This window comes from Schistocerca serialis, chromosome 8, assembly GCF_023864345.2.
Source record: "Schistocerca serialis cubense isolate TAMUIC-IGC-003099 chromosome 8, iqSchSeri2.2, whole genome shotgun sequence".
NCBI classification, from domain to species: domain Eukaryota; kingdom Metazoa; phylum Arthropoda; class Insecta; order Orthoptera; family Acrididae; genus Schistocerca; species Schistocerca serialis.
The window spans coordinates 169,505,807-169,528,336 of NC_064645.1; positions in this window are offsets into that span (position 1 = coordinate 169,505,807).

The window sequence follows — 22,530 nt, forward strand, 5'->3', positions numbered from 1 at the left end:
AAGTTCCTTCTTCCCTCCAATGATTCCCAGCTTAGTTCACAGGGGAGTTCCACCGCTCTCTCGTACTGATCGAACACACCTGTAACAACGCCTCTGAATTGCTTCGATGCCTTCCTTCAATCTGACCTGCTATGTATAAAATATTGAGGTACCTAGAAAATAGTCACCACTTACGTGCCAACTAGTATGGATTCCGAAGGTACTCGTTTTGCAAAACTAACTTCCACTTATCTCGCATGACATCCTGAATGCAACTGATCAAGACGGACAGATAGATGCTGTATTTCTTGACTCCAGAAAAACACTTGACTCAGTAAAATATCAGTGCCCATTAATGCGATTACCAAACGAAATTTGTGACTGGACTGCGAATTTCTTCGTAGAGGGGAAGCAGCATGTTATCTTGCATGCAGAGTCATCAACAAATGTACGTCTACACCCACCGTTACATTTGTAGACCTTGCCGTGTATGATGGAGAGTATTTTGAGTACCATTGTCATTTCCCCGTTTCCTGTTCTAGTAGCGAATAGTTTGCGAGAACAACGGTTGCCGGAAAGCCTCCAAAGTGGGCTCGAATATCTCCTATTTTATATTCATGACGTTTTCGCGAGATATACGTAGGAGGACGCAGTATATTCGTTGACTCTTCTAGCAACGTACATTTTCGGAAGTCTATGAATAAATGATACCATGATACAGAACGGCTCTCTCGCAGCTTCTGCCATTGCAGTTGGTTAATCATCTCTGTGACGCTTTAGTGCTTACTAAACGAACTTGTAACGTCCAGTTGCCACAGGAAACTACATTCAGAACTTTGTTGTTCATGTTATGTATTAATGAGTTGGCAGATAATTTTCATAGTAAGTGAGACATTTTGCAGTATATCAGTAGTCTGAAGTGAGCTGCGTAAGTATTCAATTCGATCTTGACATGACTGGAAACGTGTCCAAATGTTCAAAAACGTAAAATTGTGTATTTCACAAAGTGCAAAATCGTAGTGACCTACAATTACAGTATCAATGAATAACAACAGAAAACAGTCAACTCACACAAACAGGTAACAATGGAACGGAAAATGATCACACTGCATTAGTCCTAGGTGAAACAGATGGAAAAAGAAGTAAAAATAAGTAGGTTTTTGACTCATATTTTTCAAAATTCATAAAAAATTTCTACTGGATAAACCTGATAATTTTCATCAAATGAATAGACATTAATATATACATTAATTTTAATTACAATTTTTGGAATATTATCAAGCACTACAGTAAATTCAAAATTTTCAAGTTTCTGATCAACATCAAGATCAACATTTTTATATTTCGTGACTGTCCGCATTTTTATCAATAAGAAACAAAGCAGATTTTATAGCCCAAGGTAAACATTTATATCATTTTTTTACTTTAATACATGACTTTTTATTTTTTATTTTTTCTGACAGTTCGATTAAAGATGTTGCTCTTAGCAGAACATATAATGTATATTAATTGCTAGTTGCACACCAATAATTCTAGTTAATGTCTAGTGAGAACCACAAGCTTGAAAATTTGACACTTGTTTTTACTTCTGTAATATTTCCACTTACCTGAATTCTGTACTCATAAAGAAAATTAAAATTTATTTTCAATCCACGATGAAATTTAGGTAATATTTCACTGTTTTCGTAATTTTTTGCTTTGATGCATTCAAGCAAAAAATTGAGCTCAATTAAGTTTAGATTATTTTCATAATTCAGAGACAGTCGTCTGTCAGCAAATGCATTATCAACCAGACAATCTCTAGCTGTTCTTCTGTCTCTTGATTTCTCAAGAATAGAAAAAGGAAAAATTTTTTCAGTGGTTTAGTTTCTTTCTTTGGAAAAATTTCATCATCATTCCCAATTTTAGAACAAGGTAACTGATTCCAAGAGTGCCGATTAATAAGTGTAATAGACCAACTATATTTAATTTACTATATCCAGTGAAATTAATTTTTCTACAATAATCACGAAGTTAAGCAATTGTGAACTGATTCATTTTAAAATATTATTTAACCAAAATAAAACTTAATAAGAATTTTAAATTAGCTAGTCATATCACAGGTAGATTTCTTGTTTTTGTTATTTTCCAGAACACATTTCTTACATCTATTTGAATATTTGTCTCTGCACGATAGGTTTGAATAAAAACTATATAAATGTTTAATTTCTTGACAACCTGCACATTTTTTACACTTCTAGTTTGTTGTTCATCTGTTTTCATCCAATATCTTCAAACTTTCTTGACTTGGAAGTCGTTTCAAGTGATACACAGAAACGTTTTTTACACATGCACAACGAATTCTTTTGCTATTGTATACTATTTTATGATATTCATTTACTCATTGTCAATACATTGTTTTATAACAATATTTTGCGTATTTCTGTGAAGTAAAATTATCAATTGACTTCTCAGTTCTGCAATATTTACACATTTTCGACTGGATGCAGACTGAAGACTGCTTTAGCTGTTGCTTGATACCTTCCATTTAACGAAAAAATTTATTAGGAAAGTTTAAAAATTTATGTGCTCTAGTTTTTGTAGTGTATCTTTTAATATACTTATTAACTCAAGAATCAATACTGATGATTTGTTGGAATCAATACCATTTAAAGATAAATCAGCTATGTCAGCTCTAACTACTTTCTTTGTGAATTCATTATGTTCATAGACTGTACTATCCTTGAAAAAATACAATATCCAATTAACATAATTAAACACAGAATTTATTCCTGGAGGTAATCCTGAAGATCGCCTGTTTTTATTGACACGTATTTTATTCTTAGAACGACAGAGAAAAAATTATTAATGAATGAATAGTTTTTACCGGAATAAATGTTGAGTACACCATTTAATTTAAAAATTAGATGTAATGCTGTACTAAATAGTGGCTTGGGACATCATGGCATTAACTGTACTGAATGGAAGTTTGTCACATATATCACATCTGAGCCATGCTCACTCCCAACTATGAACTTCAACTCATGAACATCGCTGTCTATCTGTGCTTGGTTTCCCGCCCTTGTTGCGGTTACATCATGGTTCTTCTTCCTTCTAAATGTGGCAGCAGTGTTGTGTATCGATATTTGCGCCGTGTACCATGTTTGGTTTGGTGCATATAGTTTCCGACTAAGGGGTATGCAGCCAGTCCGTCGGTTGTTGCAGACAAGGGAAGTTATCTCCACACTCTGCAGTCGGCTGGGTCCACTGGCAGCTCCTGCACAGTGTCGGAGGGTGTGTGGAGCTGTCCGATTGCTATGAGCTTCATGGTTCACCGACCCTGGACGTCAAAGTTGAGTAGTGGTTTCAGCTACCCAAGCCACGTCCATTTATGTTGTGGTGGTTCGTTTCGGTGGTTTGCTGTTGGGGAGATTTTTCTGTGCGCAACACTGAGTGTTTCTACTGCTGAATTTTAGCCGCCATGTGGTGCAATTAACAATTTTGATTGACTACAATATGAGTGCACCAGTGGAATTTTCTGCCTTGTGGCCGTTAGTGTTCTGGTAACGTGCTCTGGGCACTGACGTAAATTAAGGCACTGTTGTTTTGGGTGAAGTTAACTATATTACCGTGTTTCAAACTCAAGTGTACCAGCGGAATTTTCTGCCTAGTGGCCGTTAGTGTTCCCGTTACCTGTCCTGGCAACTAACATAATTTCAGCCAGCGTCCTTTCCTCACCTGTTGTCGCTGTCCAACATGGTGTGTCATTTTGACAGCTAATACACACTCCATTGTGGATTATCACATTTGTAAACTTTTCTGTTTGAGTTCTCATGTACTGATTGATGGGTAGCAAGTTGTTGTGTCTGTCGGTTCAGAAGGCTCTGAGCACTATGGGACTTAACATCTGAGGTCATCAGTCCCCTAGAACCTAGAACTACTGAAACCTAACTAACCTAAGGACATCACACACATCCATGCCCGAGGCAGGATTCGAACCTGCGACGATAGCGGTCGCGCGGTTCCAGACTATAGCGCCTAGAAACGCTCGGCCACTCCGACCGGCTGTCGGTCGATCCGTGGCTGTCCCCTGGTTGGGTTCCAACGGATCAAGTGTAGTAGGGCTCACCAACTGTCTCGCCTAAGTGAACGAGGGCAGACCGACCTCCATGGAGGCTTCTGAGTGCCACTGGTGTTTAATTATCTGTTTTCAGCTGCTTAAAATTTAAGGCTTATGGTTATCTTCTTTTTACTTAAAAATTTTGCAAAATGTATTCTTAAATTTATCTTTCAAGCTTAAACAATGCGGCCTTCTGCCTTTAAAAGATTATGGTAATGTATTTTAAAATTTTAAAACTTAGTTGTGGCCTTCAGTCATTGGTATTGCACCTTGCATATGTTTGTTCTACCTTCTTTGCCTTGAGGCTTTCCGCTTAGCCATGATATTTTTTTATTTATTTTATTTGCCGCTTTATTTGCATTTTATCTTGTTGAAGTTTAAGATTTCTTGTTTTTAAACACTGTGGCCTTTTGCCTTTAAAAGCTATGGTAATGTATTCTAAAATTTTGAAACTTAATTGTGGCCTTCAGCTATCTGTATTGCACCTTGCATACGTTTGTTCTATCTACTTTGCGCTGATGTTTTTTAATTGTTTTATTGTTACCTTAATTGAATTTTTATCTTACTGATTTGGTAAGATTTCTTGTTTGGAGGCCTTCAGCCATGAAAGAGTTGCATTCAGTAAAGGTCTAGCTATGTGCTGCTTTGGTTGTAAAAGTGTTATTAAATTACAATAAATTACAATTAGAAGATGAAACTGACCCCAACCTATTTGGCCCTCTACACAATCCTAATTACCTGTTCTGCCCAGTGGGTTTAGTGGGCGTATCAACATCGGTATTTATCGTGTCAAAAGTACAGAAATATCAAAAAAATATGTAAGTGTTGACATAATTTTACACAAAAGAAGACCAAAAATTGGACACTTCAAGTGTATTTGGTGTTGCTCTCATACATTTTTGCATGGTGCAAGTGGTTGGTGATGAGGAACACCGAAGGAAATGGCTCTTAGTCTCCTCAATACCACGTTGGCAAAGAACTGAGTCCGCAGAGAAACCCCAAGTCCGCAGATTGGTATTGCAACTCGTTGTGTTTGATCATAATCTATTGAGAGACCTTCATATTGACCACTTCTCTGAATGTCCAGGGGGAAATTCTTTGGAGTTATCCATTCTCCCAAATACCGACATTTCTCCCGCCATCGCGAGACTCTTGCCGCATGTGGAATCTCCATGAGAGCCTCAGTAGTTGTCAAGAAGCTCTTTCTTGGTTTCAGCCTAGGATGTGCAGGCTGACTACCCTATAGTGGATGGGCTTCCTTCGTTGTGGCCTTACTTTCCTCATATCTCGCAGCTACCACACGTCTGATTTCGTGGGGAGCTATGTCAGCAAGGCAATGGAGTTTGTCCACAGGAGTAGGTCATAAGCAACCCATGATAATCCGGCAGGACTCATTTAGAGCCACATCTATGTTCCTGGCATGACTGGACTTGTACCATGCTGAACATGCATATTCAGGAGTGGAATAACATAGAGCAAGTGAGCTTGAGCGCACAGTGCATGGATTAACATCCCATGGTGTACCTGTCACCTTTCACACTATGCTACTTCTGGCTGACATTTTCTGTTTGGTGATTAGGCAATGCTTTTTATATGTTAGCGCGCGATCCAAAATTACTCAAAGATATTTGGGAGTAGGGTTATGTTCGAGTACGATGCCTCCCTAGGATATATTTAAGGATCTATTTGCCTGTTTATTCTTCAGGTGGAAAGCGCAGGTCTGAGTCTTGGCAGCATTAGGTTTCAAGTAATTCCCATGATAGTAAACAGTGAATTCTTCCAAAGTTTTTGACAGCGTATCTTCTATAGTTTCAAAACAGTCATCCTGAGTAGTGATAGCGCAGTCATCAACATAAATAAAGCTTCGATTTCCTTCAGGGATAGGTTGATCGTTGGTATAGGTGTCGAATATTACCGGCGCAAGCACGCTGCCTTGTGGTAGCCCATTTTTCTGAGTTCTCTATCTACTTTTCTTACCCTGAAATTCCGCAAAAAATCTGGGCTTCTGGAGAAGGTTTCTAATATTGCACATGAGTGTGAAGTCTTTAGTTATATCATAAACTTTATTCAGAAGGAGCCAATGGTTAATCGTATCATAAGCTGCGGATAGATCGATAAAGACAGCACCTGTAAGGAGCCGTTTCTCATATCCCTCTTCGATATGTTGTGTTAAGTTTAATATTTGAGATATGCAACTTTTCCCTTCTCCAAAACCTGCTTGCTGTGGTATTAGAAGAGGCTCCACCTTTCTAATCATTCTCTGAAGAATGAGCCTCTCCAGTATTTTGTAGAGGTGACAAAGAGATAGGTCTATGATTTTTGGGATCTGTCCTATGCTTTCCTGGTTTCGGTATGGCAATTACTCTTGCTTTTCGCCATACTTCAGGGATCTTGCATTCTAGAATACAGTTGTTCATAAGCTCCAGTAACCAAAGCATTGTAGCAGGACCAAAATTCTTGATCTGTTAAGCTGCTGGTGTTTCCCAATTTACATTTATTCAGGACTGCATTCAATTCTTCAAGAGAGAAGGAGACAAGATACTATTCTCTTGGTCCATTTGCCTGAATACTTGTTTCCTCTCTATATTTCTGTGTTTAGTTGATTTGCCATTAATAAGGAGTTGGTGAGCAATTTGGTCTGGTTTAATATCAACATATGTGTTGACCTTAGTTTTATCATTTTTCAGGTGACGTAATAGCCTCCAGACCTTTTGGCTAATTTTACTCATGTCACAGTTGGCCATTAATTGTATCCAATCTTCTCTCTTAGCCTCAGATATTGAAGAGAGAACATTCTGTGTAAGGCTTGATGTGGCTTCACTGAAGCGATCTTCTTCAAACTTCCTGTAGTATTCTTCAAAAATAGTGGCAATTTCAGGTGTTATATCCTTGATATAGTTCATTCTGCATCCCCGTGGAGTTGATGCTTGGGGGGAGGCATTAACGATGTTAACAAAATCCTCATATTGATCTATCACAGGATCTATAGTTACAATTTTTTCATCTAATAATTTTGAAAATTTCTACCAATCAGCCTTTTTGAGGTTGTACCTTCGTCTGAAAGGGATTTCTTGAGCTCTTACTTGTGGGAGAACTTGACACATAATGGGTCGGCGTTGTGTATTCGGCGTGGGCTTACAGACTGATTTAGTGCAGGTATGAAAAATACTTTCACCTACAAAAGACAGATCCGGATTATAGCCACGTTCACAGCATCCACTGTAGGAACAATGAGGTAGTTTGCTGTCATGAAGGAGGGAGAGATGGAAGGTTTCAGCCCAAAGAAGAACAGCCTCACCATTTTGATCCTCTTGAGTGAACCGCCAAACATGGCTGTGATTGTTGAAATCACCTCTCACAATAGAAGCTTTCCCTGTAATAAAACTTTCAGTTGGGGCGAAGGAAAAATCTATTGCTGGAGATTTATATACTGATGTGACTGTTCAGTTACTTAACTCAACAGTAATAATTTCAGTATTGTTATCGTCTGACTGACAAACACTACAGACTTTAAGGTCAGGTCTTATAAAAATGGTGCTTCCATACTGTGCATGTGGTCTTTCAGCAACTAGTTTCATTCCAGGAACAGATGAACATCTCTGCTGGGTATTCCTATGTATTTATTGAACACACAAATCATCATGGTGCTTAGTGTGCCACATGTCCTCCAAAAAGTTGTTGCTTGCAGGGAGATATTCCTTTGATATTCACAGATATTGTACTCAACAATGGTCCTAAAAAGGACCGTTGATTCAATGTTAACAAATAGCGATTTCACCACTTGGCCTTTGGTCTCCATCCATTTTTTGTAAATTTTGTGGTAAAAATTTTAACCAGTTAATTATTAATTGTGATTTCATATCATTACCTATCCACACCCAATTCTTATAAAAATATATAAAATAGCATTCACAAATACAACTCCATCAATATGTTTTTCACCATACAAGCTTTCAACAGTATTAATACACAGTGAAAAGTATTTAAACTGACAAACTCTGGGTGGTTGTGGGGGACATCAAAACAAATATTTTTCCCTAATGTCATTTTTTCCTATGAGAATTATTTAAACTGGTGGAAGCCGTATTACGCTCGTCAGTTGTTAAAGGGCATATTACGCTCTTCAGTTGTAGGCAACAGCTGTCCACCAGTGTAGTTGTGCCTTGTCCCTGTTTACTGATGGAGCAATACACCTGGAGTGAGTACACTGATATGGTTGGTGCGTACTACGTAGCACACCACAACGGACAAGCTGCACAGAGGGTTTATCAACAACGATATCCTAATCGCCATATCCCACATCATACGACCTTTGCTGCTGTGTACCAACGTGTGCGTGAGACCGGGTCATTTAGCAGATTACTTGGACAAGGACACCATCACATGATAAAAACGCTGCAATTTGAGGAAGCTGTCTTGCAGCATGTGGAGCGAGATCCTTCAATCAGCACTCATGCAATTGCACGTAATATGGGGACTTATCAGACGAATGTAAGAACAGTCCTTTGAGAGAAATCGTTACGTCCATTTCACTTACATTGTGTCCATAACCTGGAACCAGTTGATTATCCACCCAGAGCACAGTTTTCGCAGTACTACCTGGAAGAGTGTGAAATGCATCCCACATTTCCATCCTCTGTGTTGTTTACCGATGAAGCAACGTTAGGGGGTAATGGAGTCCTCAACATGCACAATTCGCATGTTTGGAGTGAGAATAGCCCACATGCCACAGTTACTAGCGCTCAAGTGCGGTTCTTCGTTAATGTGTGTGTCGGTATTGTTGGGGACTGTTTAATTGGGCTGTATCTGCTACCTAGGCCATTAAATGGCTGGCACTATTACAATTGTCTCGCCAGAGCATTGCCAGAATTGCTGGAAGACGTCCTGCTCACTACAAGACAATGCACATGTTTCCTATATGACGGGGTCCGGCATATTTCAGTCATTGCGTGCATCGATTCCTGGACTGACGGTACCCAGAAACATGAATTGGCAGAGGTGGTCCTGTACCGTGGCCTGCTCAGTCCCCAGATATGTCCCCTCTGGACTTTTTTGTGTGGGGACAGATGCGCAACCTTGTTTACCCAACTCTTGTTGCATCAGAAGAGGATCTGGTTGCCCGGATAGTAGCAGCAGCAGGAGCAAGTCGGGATACTCCTGGGGCTTTTGCTGGTGTCAGACAGAACATGGTCCGAAGGTGTAACCTTTGTTTACATGTCAATGGAGGCATTTTTGAAAATCTACTGTAACTGAAATTGGGTTGTGTTAATGTGTTGCCAGTTGGTCATAAAAAATGGAAAAGTGTATGTTGGTTTAATTAATTTGCTGCCAGAGAAATCTTCCTCTACTGGTTTAAATACTCCTCATAGGAAAAAATGACATTAGGGAAAAATATTTGTTCTGATGTCCCCTACAACCTCCCAGAGTTTGCCAGTTTACGTACTTTTCACCCTGTATAATCTTGAGATAATTCTGAAGTTGAACTGTTATGGTATAGATACAGCATTGCCCCATCAAGCATCAAAGATGAAAGTACACAGGGCTTCAGTGAAGAAATTCATGATGCAATAGGAATAGTACAAGAAATAAACAGAAAAATAAATAGATTATTATCTGATGTTCTACCTGAGACAGTCGATCAGAATATAAGAAATGTTTTAATTCTTTTAAGATTATTTGATAACTCTGAATATAATTATTATGTAATTAGATCACAAAGAAGGAGGCTCAAAAACAATTGAGTAATAATAGAGATATACTTCCAGATTACGAAGAACTGTTAATTATGACACTAATTCAGTAGACTTATACCAGATAATGAGAGAAAATGTACGCATTCTTTGCTATCATAGTTGTTTTCATGTTTTGAATGATCACACACAAGGAGAAATTACTAACGATATAATTACTCTTTGACACAGTCTTAGACTGGGTGCAAACCTAAAGCTGCTTCAGCTACTGCTGCTTTAGCTGTTGCTGCATCAAACTGAGTTAGTATAAAATTTTAATATTATATCTAAACACTGGCCAAGAAGAAGATTTGTTAATCATTTAATAGCACATTCTTTATGAAATATGTGATTATATTTGGTTTTCACAGACTGATAATTTTTATCATTTAAACATAAGAGAACAAGTGGGTGCTGGAGCAGTCCCTTTGCTGCAGCAGTTGCTGGCTTCAATTGCTCCACTATTTCATAACTTGTCATTATTCTTTTTCCAATAAAGTCAGATAAATTTTGGCGATCCAAACTTATATCCCATACAACTTTAGCTTTAAATTGTTATAGATTCTTCAGACATTGCTTCATCAATTGATATATCCTCCCAATGTAGTTTGCCTTGAAACTCTTTCATAAAATCTTCAGATAAATCTTGTGTAACTGATAAAGTATTCCAACTTATTCTGTCTTGAAATTCACTCATAAACTCTTCAGATAATTCTTGTTCACATGAAATAGCATCCCAATCAACTTCATCCTGAAATTCTCTAATAAATTCCTCAGATAATTTTAAATTAAATGACTTATTTCCCCAGTCTACTTTATGATGACATACTCTGATAAAATTTTTAGACAATCTTTGATTCTTTGATGTATTAATGCAGTCTAGTTTATCTTAAAATTCTCTGATGAAATTTTCAGTATTTCTGTAATATAATACCACAACTAATTTTATCCTGAAATTCTCTTATAAAATCTATTGATAGTTCTTTCAGTGACTAGAATATCTCAGTCCGATTTATCTTGAACTTCCTTATGTAATTTTTAGTTAAGCTTCCATATGATATTGCATTCCAGTATAACTCACTCATGAAATTCTTTCATAAAATCTTCAGATACATTTCATCTAACTGATGCAGTATCTCCATTAATTTTTATCTTGAATTTCTGTAATAAAATCTTCAGATAAATTTCTTCATATTATTAATGAAACATCCCAGTCTAATTTGTCCTGAAACTCTCTCATAAAATCTTTAGACAATTTGTAATGTCTTGATGTAAATTTACATCGAGATTCAGTATGTAGATCATTATTCTAACATATTGAAAAACTTTATTCTTATATAAATTATATAATTCTTCAAAATAATAATTTATGAAATCAAATTAAATTCATCTAATAAGTTCGTTAGAATATTCTTTAATTCCTAGTTCTTCTGCTATAGCATTTAGATTTTTTGTAGAACACTTTTCCTCTTTATTGTTGTTGTTGTTGTTGTTGATACCTTTCTAGATGAGATGAATAAGTTGTTGTTTTCCTATTTTAGAATATCTTTTATATCTTTATTCTTTTATCTAGCTTTTAATTTGCAAACTTTTAGGATCTTCATTTGCAAGATTTATTTTTAATAAATAAATGAAAAACAGTATATTTCCAGGAGGAAACATTTCCCCTCTGCGTCCACATAAATTTTGCATTCTATTCAGGCTCTGGGAAGCTGGATCATGGACAACTAAACAAATGAAGGGAAAAATGTATTGATAACTAATGATATTTTATTTTTGCATGGAATTCCTGCAAATTTTAAACAAAATAAGAAATAAAACATACTTACCCATTAGGCTACAATATGAATATATACTAGATATTTTTCCCATTAAATTTCATTTCTTTATAAATGAAAGCAATTCTAAGTACATATAATGCTTTGGCACCTATGATCAATATATTCGAATGTAAACAAAACAAACAGGATTGTTTATAAAAATAAAAAAGTGCTTGTAATAATGGATGAAGAGAATAATCCTTGTTTTGAAGCTAAGGACGTTGCAGATGTATTGGAGTGTAATGATACTGATAATGTAATTCACACACTTGTAGATAAAGCCAATAAAGTAAAACGCCAAGAAATTCTTTACCCCAGCAAAATGCCATCATTAAAAGGTCAAATAGACCCCTTGATGAAAAGTTTACCAAACAGGTAATAAAAGAAGTTTACCATGAATTCGAAAGCATGGCGTATACAAACTACAAGAAAGAACTGAAAACTTACAAGAACGAATTGAACATTTACAAGCTGATAAAGAAATGGCTATGTATGTGCTGAAGACAAGAAGAGAGGAAATTCAAAACTTAAAAAGACAGGAGGGAGTGATTGTAGATCAAATCATTAAAATTCAACCTTATGCAACTGAAAATATTCGTTTCAGAAATATTTATTTGATGATGAATCTCAGTCTGTTTACTACGCAAAACTGGCAAATAAGAAAGCTACAAACCTGATTATATGTACTTGAAGATATACATCCAAATTGTGAAGAAATAACAAAAATTGAATTTAATCCTAAATCAGTTAATTTGCACAATAAACTAAAAGAATTGATTCAGAATATTGTTTTTTTTACAGAATTACCTTTTGTTAATTAGTGGACATACTGATTGACAACTTTTAGAGGATGTATGAAATCTTTCATGAAATTATTTGTTCTCTGTTTGACTTACTACTATGTTAACTACCTAAATGCAGCCATTTAACATACACTTCATCTCCTTTCTTCCACAAAACTGTTTCAATGAGATACATATCTCCCTAATTATTTAAATTCTTGTTCACAGAAATTTCCTCTCACTTTTTCCCCATTCCGTGTCTTCAGCTTACATGTAATTGGATCAGAAAGAATAACATTTCCAATTTCGAAAATTTCTGATGGCTATATTTTCTTTTACTAGAATTCCTCGAAGATTACTAATTCCAAATATATCTCATATTTTAAATTTTGGTTTATGATTAGATACAACAGCAGTTACCTTGCAATTTTTGTTATTAACTTCTATTGGCTTCATTTTTAGTGTTAATTGTTTTGTATTATTGTATTCATCAACCAGTTTCACTCCATTTACAATTTCCTTGAAGAGCAAATCTCTTCCATATATCTTCCTTTAGCATTATATGAAAGATTTCAACAACAGATGCTTTTAATTCAGTAAAAGTTGAATGATTATTAATATATTTTGTCATAAGTTTTGAAATTCTTTGTAGTAGAATTCTTTATCACTATCTGTCTAGATTTCTTGAAGTTCTCTTGCTGGTGCATATTTTTTCAATATCATCAGCTGCATTTTTACTTGTTTAATGTTTAATGGGAATAGCCCAACAAATTATAAAAAGAAAATCAATAGCAGTTAATATGTATATATATCCTTTAATACTTTTGAAATTCCTTTTAAGTTTTCAGAAACCATCTCTACTAAGTCTCCTTTCAAAAATCATATATACTAAATGTGACAACACTTCTTATTTTAAATGTTTTCCTCTTTGCTTGATATTCTTAATAGTATCTTCACACATGCTCTTTATACCTTACCTACAATAATTTTTAACGACTATATTCTTTTTACTTTTATATTGTGAACAAAGACTTTCAATCCTCTGTCATCTATTTTTAGTAATTACTTTGTGAGCATTATGTGTTCCATTAAAATTTTAGGAGTTCAGGCACCAGATATAGTTATCTATTTATACAGATTAAAAATTTATTAGTTATTGTTCCATTCTATCAAATGCTAAAAACAGTTCACCAAACCTGAGTAAGTCACTTGAAACAGGTACAGTTTTAACAGATTGATTTAGAGATATATAATTTGTATCTTTCATTTTCATTTCAAGTGATGGATTATTTAGTTGAGTGAGATATAAAATTTGCAGTTCATCAACATTATATCTTTTCATCTCTATTTTAAAATCAGTACGTGATGGGTCACCGCTTCCAATGGCTCCAAAAATTAAAATTCTCTTAATTTTTACATCATTCCCAAATGTATATTTTAATACTTCATTACCACTAACAACATGAAATTTCACTTTGCTTGTCACACATTCTATTTTGAAGAGAACTTAATTGGTGTATGTATGCAGTTAAATCTGCCTTTGAGAAATAATCTGCTAAACCTTTTTTTCTATAATAATCGATATTGTTGTGTGTTGTGGTAATATAATAATTGAATTGTGTTAGAATGCTTGTATATTCAGGTTACATGAAAAGATCATTTTGTGAAACATTATAGTCTGCTTTAGCTGACACTTATTGATTTTCTAAGTATTATTCAAAGTTTGTATATCCTTTAGTTACTTTAAAGATGTTATTTAATTCTTTATGAAACTATGTAATTAAACTTTCTGTTTTTGGATCTAATTCACTATTAATTTCATTTCTTATGTTTTCCATATTTCCAGTGTTTTGCTTATTTGTTAAGCTATCTTTAAGCTCAAATTTATTTCTGTGGTGTCACCGCCAGACACCACACTTGCTAGGTGGTAGCCTTTAAATCGGCCACGGTCCATTAGTATACGTCGGACCCGCGTGTCGCCACTCTCAGTGATTGCAGACCGAGCGCCGCCACACGGCAGGTCTAGAGAGAATTCCTAGCACTCTCCCTAGTTGTACAGCCGACGTTAATAGCAATGGTTCACTGACAAATACGCTCTCACTTGCCGAGACGATAGTTAGCATAGCCTTCAGCTATGTCATTTCCTATGACCTAGCAAGGCGCCATTATCAATAGATATTTAACTTGTGATGCCTGTACCGTCAGACCGATGTACACCACTTATGGATTAAAGTTAAGTATTACATCAACTACGTACTTTATTTGCTACTATTAATTCCCTTAACTGTTCCAGACCTCGCACCAGCCTGCGTGAGCTTAAGCACATGCCTTTCGGCTTCCTCTCATTGTGACTTGGCTGTGTTGCCAAGTCACAACAATTTTCAAAAATGTCCATTTACTAGATTCAAAATTTTGAAGCTTGTAATTATCTGACAACAGCTTTGGCATGAATATACACAAATGAGCGCATATTATTTCATTAAAATCCGAAATTTGCTGTCCACTGTAGAACAATTCTCTCGAACTAAGATATTTAAGTAATTCTTTGGGAAATAAACAAAACACAGATTTTACATTTTTGGCTTTCTAATAACATATCCAGTTAATACCAAGATATATTTGCAGCTCATGGTCGTGCGGTAGTGTTCTCGCTTCCTGCGCCTGGGTACCAGGGTTCGATTCCTGGCAGGGTCTGGGATTTTCTCTGCCTTGTGATAACTGGGTGTTGTGTCATGTCCTTAGGTTAGTTAGGTTTAAGTAGTTCTAAGTTCTAGGGGACTGATGACCATAGATGTTGAGTCCCATAGTGCTCAGAGCCATTTGAACCATTTGAATACCAAGATGATTATGTGTATGTAAACTTATTATTCCATATTCATATTCTTTTGGGTGACTAGGTAGTTCATCAATCATGAAGATACAACAAAAATGGTTGATTTTTAGATGTTCTGATAATTTTCTAAATCAAAATTTGATATATATATATGTTGTTGTTGTTGTGGTCTTCAGTCCTGAGACTGGTTTGATGCAGCTCTCCATGCTACTCTATCCTGTGCAAGCTTTTTCATCTCCCAGTACCTACTGCAACCTACATCCTTCTGAATCTGCTTAGTGTATTCATCTCTTGGTCTCCCTCTACGATTTTTACCCTCCACGCTGCCCTCCAATACTAAATTGGTGATCCCTTGATGCCTCAGAACATGTCCTACCAACCGATCCCTTCTTCTGGTCAAGTTGTGCCACAAACTTCTCTTCTCCCCAATCCTATCCAATACTTCCTCATTAGTTATGTGATCTACCCATCTAATCTTCAGCATTCTTCTGTAGCACCACATTTCGAAAGCTTCTATTCTCTTCTTGTCCAAACTATTTATCGTCCATGTTTCACTTCCATACATGGCTACACTCCATACGAATACTTTCAGAAATGACTTCCTGACACTTAAATCAATACTGGATGTTAACAAATTTCTCTTCTTCAGAAACGCTTTCCTTGCCATTGCCAGCCTACATTTTATATCCTCTCTACTTCGACCATCATCAGTTATTTTGCTCCCCAAATAGCAAAACTCCTTTACTACTTTAACTGCCTCATTTCCTAATCTAATTCCCTCAGCATCACCCGACTTAATTAGACTACATTCCATTACCCTTGTTTTGCTTTTGTTGATGTTCATCTTATATCCTCCTTTCAAGACACTGTCCATTCCATTCAACTGCTCTTCCAAGTCCTTTGCTGTCTCTGACAGAATTACAATGTCATCGGCGAACCTCAAAGTTTTTATTTCTTCTCCATGAATTTTAATACCTACTCCGAATTTTTCTTTTGTTTCCTTTACTGCTTGCTCAATATACACATTGAACAACATCGGGGAGAGGCTACAACCCTGTCTTACTCCCTTCCCAACCACTGCTTCCCTTTCATGTCCCTCGACCCTTATAACTGCCATCTGGTTTCTGTACAAATTGTAAATAGCCTTTCGCTCCCTGTATTTTACCCCTGCCACCTTTAGAATTTGAAAGAGAGTATTCCAGTCAACATTGTCAAAAGCTTTCTCTAAGTCTACAAATGCTAGAAACGTAGGTTTGCCTTTCCTTAATCTTTCTTCTAAGATAAGTCGTAAGGTCAGTATTGCTTCACGTGTTCCAGTGTTTCTACGGAATCCAAACTGATCTTCCCCGAGGTTGGCTTCTACTAGTTTTTCCATTCGTCTGTAAAGAATTCGTGTTAGTATTTTGCAGCTGTGACTTATTAAGCTGATAGTTCGGTAATTTTCACATCTGTCAACACCTGCTTTCTTTGGGATTGGAATTATTATATTCTTCTTGAAGTCTGAGGGTATTTCGCCTGTTTCATACATCTTGCTCACCAGATGGTAGAGTTTTGTCAGGACTGGCTCTCCCACAGCCGTCAGTAGTTCCAATGGAATATTGTCTACTCCGGGGGCCTTGTTTCGACTCAGGTCTTTCAGTGCTCTGTCAAACTCTTCACGCAGTATCATATCTCCCATTTCATCTTCATCTACATCCTCTTCCATTTCCATAATATTGTCCTCAAGTACATTGCCCTTGTATAGACCCTCTATATACTCCTTCCACCTTTCTGCTTTCCCTTCTTTGCTTAGAACTGGGTTTCCATCTGAACTCTTGATATTCATACAAGTCGTTCTCTTATCTCCAAAGGTCTCTTTAATTTTCCTATAGGCGGTATCTATCTTACCCCTAGTGAGATAGGCCTCTACATCCTTACATTTGTCCTCTAGCCATCCCTGCTTAGCCATTTTGCACTTCCTGTCGATCTCATTTTTGAGACGTTTGTATTCCTTTTTGCCTGTTTCACTTGCTGCATTTTTATATTTTCTCCTTTCATCAATTAAATTCAATATTTCTTCTGTTACCCAAGGATTTCTACTAGCCCTCGTCTTTTTACCTACTTGATCCTCTGCTGCCTTCACTACTTCATCCCTCAAAGCTACCCATTCTTCTTCTACTGTATTTATTTCCCCCATTCCTGTCAATTGCTCCCTTATGCTCTCCCTGAATCTCTGTACAACCTCTGGTTCTTTTAGTTTATCCAGGTCCCATCTCCTTAAATTCCCACCTTTTTGCAGTTTCTTCAGTTTTAATCTACAGGTCATAACCAATAGATTGTGGTCAGAGTCCACATCTGCCCCTGGAAATGTCTTACAATTTAAAACCTGGTTCCTAAATCTCTGTCTTACCATTATATAATCTATCTGATACCTTTTAGTGTCTCCAGGGTTCTTCCATGTATACAACCTTCTTTCATGATTCTTAAACCAAGTGTTAGTTATGATTATGTTGTGCTCTGTGCAAAATTCTACCAGGCGGCTTCCTCTTTCATTTCTGTCCCCCAATCCATATTCACCTACTATGTTTCCTTCTCTCCCTTTTCCTACACTCGAATTCCAGTCACCCATGACTATTAGATTTTCGTCTCCCTTCACAATCTGAATAATTTCTTTTATTTCATCATACATTTCTTCAATTTCTTCGTCATCTGCAGAGCTAGTTGGCATATAAACTTGTACTACTGTAGTAGGTGTGGGCTTCGTATCTATCTTGGCCACAATAATGCGTTCACTATGCTGTTTGTAGTAGCTTACCCGCATTCCTATTTTCCTATTCATTATTAAACCTACTCCTGCATTACCCCTATTTGATTTTGTGTTTATAACCCTGTAGTCACCTGACCAGAAGTCTTGTTCCTCCTGCCAGCGAATTTCACTAATTCCCACTATATCTAACTTCAACCTATCCATTTCCCTTTCTAAATTTTCTAACCTACCTGCCCGATTAAGGGATCTGACATTCCACACTCCGATCCGTAGAACGCCAGTTTTCTTTCTCCTGATAATGACATCCTCTTGAGTAGTCCCCGCCCGGAGATCCGAATGGGGGACTATTTTACCTCCGGAATATTTTACCCAAGAGGACGCCATCATCATGTAATCATACAGTAAAACTGCATGCCCTCGGGAAAAATTACGGCTGTAGTTTCCCCTTGCTTTCAGCCGTTCGCAGTACCAGCACAGCAAGGCCGTTTTGGTTATTGTTACAAGGCCAGATCAGTCAATCATCCAGACTGTTGCCCTTGCAACTACTGAAAAGGCTGCTGCCCCTCTTCAGGAACCACATGTTTGTCTGGCCTCTCAACAGATACCCCTCCGTTGTGGTTGCACCTACGGTACGGCTATCTGTATCGCTGAGGCACGCAAGCCTCCCCACCGACGGCAAGGTCCATGGTTCATGGTTCATATATATATATATATATATATATATATATATATATATATATATATATATATATATATGTATGTATGTATATATATACATATATATATATATATATATATATATATATATATATATATATATATATATATATATATATATATATATATATTACTTTTCTTCAATCCAGCACCAGCTGAAGCATGCTTAGGAGTGGGTCCACTTCCTTTCTTCTCCACTGCTAGATTATGTCTTTTTTCTTCTTATACTTTATCAGCTTTTTTCTTGTTTTTTAGTGAGTTAGCTACAGCAGCCGCTCCTACAGCTAGTGAATCAGTTGCTCCTAATGCTGCTAGTGAGATAGGAAGAATCACTCCTTCAAGTTTAATTAGTCCTGAACCTTCTTTTTTCTGTAATAGGTATTCAATAATTTTTCTTGCATCATGTGTACCTAGTGTTATGAGTAAATTTCCACCAGTTTTTTATCTGTCTTGCTTTTTTGTACGTTAGTGGAAAATTTATCAGTACTATATAAATGTTCTTTATTTAGTTTAATTGCTTTAGCTTTAGTCTTGTCACTGTGTAGCAATTTGTAATCAGAGCTGAAGTTTATGAGAATGAATATTTTCAAAATCCTCATTCATTTTCATCATCTGGTCTAATTTCCAATCTTCTTCCTTTTCTTTTAAAAATTCGATATTCTTATCACAACATGTATATCTAATGTTATAAGTAAATTTCCATAATTTTTCTTGTATGATCTCTTTCTATTAAGAAATTATCAATACTGTGCAACTCTTCTACATTCAGTTTAATTTTAACGGATTTTGATTTTATTTCGTCACTATGTAGTAATATGTATTCAACGCTGAAGTTGTTCATATATATATAGATAAGATATTTGTAAGTCCCATTCATTTTCTCTACATTAAATCCAATACTGAATTTTTTGTTTTCCATACATTATTCCTCTAACTGCTTTTACAGTTAACTTTCCACCCAATGAGCATCATAACCATGGTTTTTCTCTTTTGCAGCTAACTGAAGTTGTTTGTCAGATTTTTGTCTAGATTCTAAAACTTTCTTATCTTTGTATGCAATATCATGTTAACTGCAAGCTCCAACTACAGGATTTATACCCGTATCACGATGTGCTAGTCTTTCATCTAATTTAGTGAATGGTTCACAGTATAACTATCCTTGTAGATGCATCCCTAGTGTTGGCAAATTACTTAAAGTCCAATTTAGTAATTCTTTTGCTTGTTTATCAGATTTATAAAATGTTTGTGGCAAGATATTCAAAAATCTAATTGGAAATGGTATTCCTTCTGAATTATCGATATTGAAACCACTAAATTTATATGTTAATATTTTTCTTCCTACTTTTTTGTGATTATAATTCTTATTTCTAGCTAATTCTTCTCTATGAATTACTGCCAATCTATCAACTAATTCAGGTACATTATTTATCCAAATATCTCCAGCTGGTTTTTCTGTATATTTTTAAAATAAGTCTCCACCTGTTTTTGCAACAAAACTTGATTCTAAATCTGTCTTTAATTTTGTGGAATAGATATCAATTGCTTTTATGAAACTTTCATATTTTTACCCTTACTTGGTTTTCTTTTATTTGGATTATTTTCACAACATAATGTTTCTGAATGGTACAATATATCTGCATAATTTGATTAAATAACAGCATCAAATTTTGTGTTTAAATCATCTATCATAATATTTTTTAGTTAAAAGCTTGATTACTCCATCTGTACCTTCTTTTTTTGCACCAAAAATTAATTTATCTCTTTTGAAAGTAACTAGCAAATAACCAACAAATTTAAATGTATCAACAGATTGTAATCCAAAAACTTTTGTTTCCACTGTATTGTTGATGTACTCCAACATTCTTCTGTCATGTTTGTTATTTAACATCACTCTAAGCTTCATTCTGTTCATTCTGTTCTTTAAATTTTAATTTTTGTACTTTTTTTCTCTTCTTCATATTTATTCATCACACCCTGTATTTCTGATTCACTTAATGTGTTCTCAAATTGTGGACTTCCATATTCTTTTAACTTTTCACATTTATTCAGTGCAACTTGTATTTCTGATTCACATAATGTATGGTTGCACATAGTATAGCTTACATAAGACCATTTATAATGTGGACTTCAGTATCCTCATAAACTTCCATGACATGGAATCATTTGTATTTTAACTTCAGTACTTTCAGAACATTATCACATATCCTTCAGTTCCCTGTTCTACCTCCTCAACTGCATCAATAATAGGCTTATCTTCTTTTTCATGTTTTTCATATTCTGTTCAAATGGTTCAAATAGCTCTGAGCACTATAGGACTTACCAGCTGAGGTCATCAGTCCCCTAGAACATAGAACTACTAAAACCTAACTAACCTAAGGACAACACACATCCATGCCTGGGGCAGGATTCGAACCTGCCACTGCAGTGGTCACGCGGTTCCAGATTTTCATATTCTGTAGTTGGTTGTTTTTTTACAAAGCTTGAATCCATCTTTGAGTTCTTCAACTTTTTTTCTGATTCTTTTAAATATTTCAACAACTTCTGGGTTGTATTTTGCAAACATTTAAGATAGATAAAAAACAGTAATTAAAATATTTTTAAGATTTCTGTTTATTATGTTGTTAAAAATGTTGAGTTTTTTCTCTGTACATGTCATCATTAGACTTCCTACTCGTATCCAGTGTAAGAAATCTAAACTGGTATTCATCCCAGCATTTACAGGAATATTCCTTAGAACTGTCAAAACTTAAAGCTTTTTGATATTTTGGTTGATCTAAACTTTTACAGTATATATACAGGCGGCTAATTTCATCCCAGTTCAACCATTCCATGCAATAACATGATTGTCAGTCATTATAGTAGTTTTTCGAAAGCCACTTGGTCCTATTATTGCACATCAAACAGAATTAGGTAAGATCTTGTCATGCTTTTTTTTCTTCTCTGGTATTCTTATTTTTGGTTCCCAATCACTTATCATATAATTGATAATATTTTTATTAGTAGTAAATGAGTTGTCTATTTCAAATGAGTGGTAAATCATCTGTGCTCAAAAAAAAAATTGACTGTACCTGTACAAGAAAGTTATAACAATGTTCCACCAGTTGGTTTTTATAAAACATTTCTAACTCAAAGTATTACATTGAAAAATAATAAATTGTATTTTGCTGGATTTGGATAGAAATTGCTGCTGGCCAGTATAGCCTGAACAGCTCAGAAAATTTATTCACACAAAAACCTTAATATTCACATTAGAGAAGATGCAATTTCAAATAGAATTACTTATGAGAGTGATGTTAAATTATATACAAATGTAAAAGATATTACTGGAAGTGTGCCTGGATTTTATTGAAGCTAATGAAAAGACTGTTGCTAACAATGTTCCTGAAATTATTCTATTCAAGTTAATTAATATTAATTTTAATTTGGGCAATGGAATGTTTGTAAAGCATACCAATCATTTTCATGGACAAACTAATATTATAGCTTTATTTGAGCCTAATGCTAAATTTGATGGCTCATTAATTTGTGAGTCACATTATCCCATCTATACATCCCAATTTTTGATACTATACAGGATTCTGAAATAACTGTAACTGATGAAAATGATAATTTGATTCACTTCATTGGTGTACTTAAACAGTGATTTTGGAAATAGATTACTAAATTTTATTGTTATTAACTCAATAAGATTGGAACCTTCCAGTTTTACTCATTCCATGTGCAGGAGAAAAGTAAATTTAATCTAAATGTTTCTAACAAGGATGCTGAGATAAGCATCCACTTTGGTAATGGATGGCTTCATCCTTATCACGCTCAATTGTACAT